Here is a 3300-nt window from a genome sequence, read left to right as displayed (position 1 = left end):
TGTGTCTTTTCTTTTGTCAACATGAGACCACATGCTTGTTGGGGCCACGCTGCCCATTCTCCTGCCCGTTCTCCGTGAGGTACTGCCTGAGGGAAGCACTCAGCTATGCTGGATGCAGGGTGGCTCACCTCTCCAGGAGGGCTTATCTTTGATGCATAGCTTCTCCTGGAGCTCTGGCAGCTGATCTTCCATGACCTGCCAGCCAGAGTTGTCCTAATTTAATGCGGTGAATGAGAGTCCCTGTCCCAATTAAGGACACTGGGTCCTAGATGGCTCTGTGGAAATGACTGGGCAGTGGGTTTTATCCAGTCTGATTAAGGAGACTATAAGGGACCCTAAAAGGAGGGTGAGGAGGAAGCAGAGGGGGAAAACGCCACGTCCAGGTAGAGGGGCTTGAGAGATGGTGGGGAGGTAGAACCACTTTGCCTGCTGGTGGACTTGTGTCTCAAGGAAACCTAGGGAATCAGCAGCATTCATTCTGCACTTAGGATCATTCTTGCTTCTCATTGCCCACTCTTGCCCCTCCATCGTCCACTCCTGCCCTTTCATCGCCCACTCCCTCCCACCCCTCCTTCACCCACTCTCGCCCCTTCATCACCTACTCCTACCCCTCCACTGTCCACTCCCCCTCTCCATTGTCCACTCCCCCCTCTCCATTGTCCACTCCTCCTCTCCACTGTCCACTCCCCCTCTCCATTGTCCACTCCCCCTCTCCATTGTCCACACCCCCTCTCCATTGTCCACTCCCCCTCTCCATTGTCCACTCCCCCCTCTCCACTGTCCACTCCCCCTCTCCATTGTCCACTCCCCCCTCTCCACTGTCCCACTCCCCCTCTCCATTGTCCACTCCCCTCTCCATTGTCCACTCCCCCTCTCCATTGTCCACTCCCCCTCTCCATTGTCCACTCCCCCTCTCCATTGTCCACTCCCCTCTCCACTGTCCACTCCCCCTCTCCATTGTCCACTCCCCCTCTCCACTGTCCACTCCCCCTCTCCATTGTCCACTCCCCTCTCCATTGTCCACTCCCCCTCTCCATTGTCCACTCCCCTCTCCATTGTCCACCCCCTCTCTCCACTGTCCACTCCCCCTCTCCATTGTCCACTCCCCTCTCCATTGTCCACTCCCCCTCTCCATTGTCCACTCCCCTCTCCATTGTCCACTCCCCCTCTCCATTGTCCACTCCCCCTCTCCATCATATACTCCTGTCCTCCATCACCCCCACCACTCCATCACCCATTCCTGCCCCTCCAACGCCCACTCCCATCCCGCCCCTACAGATTCAGCTTGACCTGAGCTCTGGCAACATCTCCCAACACCAAGCATCATTTTGCACCATACTTTGGAGGTTTTCCCAGGGGCTGGAGCTGCCTTTGAAGTGGATGGAGAGAAGATTGGTGAGCTGTGTGCTGAGCCCAGCTTTTTGCCTTTAAGGAGATGGGGAGGATCTCAGCATTGTGCCTCTTTTTAAGGGCTGAAGTGTTAACACACCTTAGCTGTCAAGCATTGTTTTTTCATTTTTGAACGTGGTGTGAGGCTGCTAGGCATGCGGAGCATCCCTGGGTGGGGGCTGACAGTGCCGCTCAAGTCCAGGCAACACCAGCTCCTGCACTTCTGCAGCACAACTCTAGGTGGCGCCCTTCACATAAAGTTCCACATTCGGATTCTTTTTCCTGTAGATGTGGGATGGTGAGCTACCTTAATTTCCCTCTAAGGCTTGGTGGTTATGTTTGCAAGCCCTCATTGGTCCACCTGAGAACTGCTATGGAAATGACAGAATTTTGGACAAAATTTTCTCCAAAGTGAAGTTCTTATAAGAACTAGGCACCAAGAAACAGAGCTGTAGGCCGGGCATGGTGGCGCATGTCTTTAATCTCAGCACTTGGGAGGCAGAGGGAGGAGGATCACCATAAATTTGAGGCCACCCTGAGACTACATAGTGAATTCCAGGTCAGCCTGAGCTAGAGTGAAACTCTACCTCAAAAAACCCCAAAACCAAACCAAACCAAACCAAACCAAACCAAACCAAACCAAACCAAACCAAACCAAACCAAACCAAACCAAACCAAACCAAAACAAGCAAACAAAAAACCAGAGCTCTGTCCTGCATCAATAGGCCTATAAAGCAGAGTACAGTCTCTTAATAGAGAACAGAAATTAAAAAATCCACCCATTTGGGTGTGGTGGCACACGCCTTTAATCCCAATACTTGGGAGGTGGAGGTAGGAGGATGGCTGTGAGTTTAGGGCCACACTGAGACTCCATAGTGAATTCCAGGTCAGCCTGGGCTAGAGTGAGACCCTACCCCAAAAAACTGAAAAACTTAAAAAAAAGAAAGAAAAGTCCTGGGCTGGAGAGATGGCTTAGCGGTTAAGCGCTTGCCTGTGAAGCCTAAGGACCCCCGTTTGAGGCTCGGTTCCCCAGGTCCCACGTTAGCCAGATGCACAAGGGGGCGCACGCGTCTGGAGTTCGTTTGCAGAGGATGGAAGCCCTGGCGCGCCCATTCTCTCTCTCTCCCTCTGTCTTTTTCTCTGTGTCTGTCGCTCTCAAATAAATAAATAAATAATTTTTTTTTAAAAAAAGAAAAGTCCATCCATCCATGAGGAAAGAAAAAATGCCTTAAAAGCCCTAGATGGAAAGTTTGGCTGAGTCAGATACCTGTGATATGAGCATTTGTGAGGCTGAGGCAAGAGGATCATGAGTTCAAGAGCAGGCTGAGGGCTGGAAAGACGGCTTAGTGGTTAAGGTGCTTGCTTGCAAAGCCTATGGACCCAAGTTTGATTCCCCAGGACCCATGTCAGCTAGATGCATAAGGTGGCACATGCATCTGGAGTTCATTTGCAGTGGCTGAAGGCCCTGGTGTGCCCATCCTCCCTCTATCCTTCTCTTCTCTCTCTCTCTGCCTCTTTCTCTTTCTCACATAAAATAAATAAATAATAAATTTAAAAATATATTTTTAAAAAGAGCAGCTTGGGCTACATGAGACTCTGTGTGAATAACACCAAAAACAAGTCCTTGGATGGAGAATGACTCACAGGTGTTGGTACTTAGCAGGTATGCGCTAACCTGAGGGGAATCCTGAGCAAAGTCCACATTCCAGTCGGGAGCTTTGGGGTTTGGGAGGCAGAACCATGAGGATTACACTTGTGTGTGGGAACTGACTGAGATCAGAAATGGAATCCTGACCCAGATGGGGGTCAGGAATTTGTTTCCTTCCCCTTTTCTCCTTCTTAGGGAAGCTTAGTTCATTGTTTAGGATGAAAAATAACAAGCAGATGAATGAAAAGAGGATCACTGGGCCT

This window comes from Jaculus jaculus, chromosome 6, assembly GCF_020740685.1.
Source record: "Jaculus jaculus isolate mJacJac1 chromosome 6, mJacJac1.mat.Y.cur, whole genome shotgun sequence".
Taxonomy (NCBI): domain Eukaryota; kingdom Metazoa; phylum Chordata; class Mammalia; order Rodentia; family Dipodidae; genus Jaculus; species Jaculus jaculus.
This window is presented reverse-complemented; position numbering follows the sequence as displayed.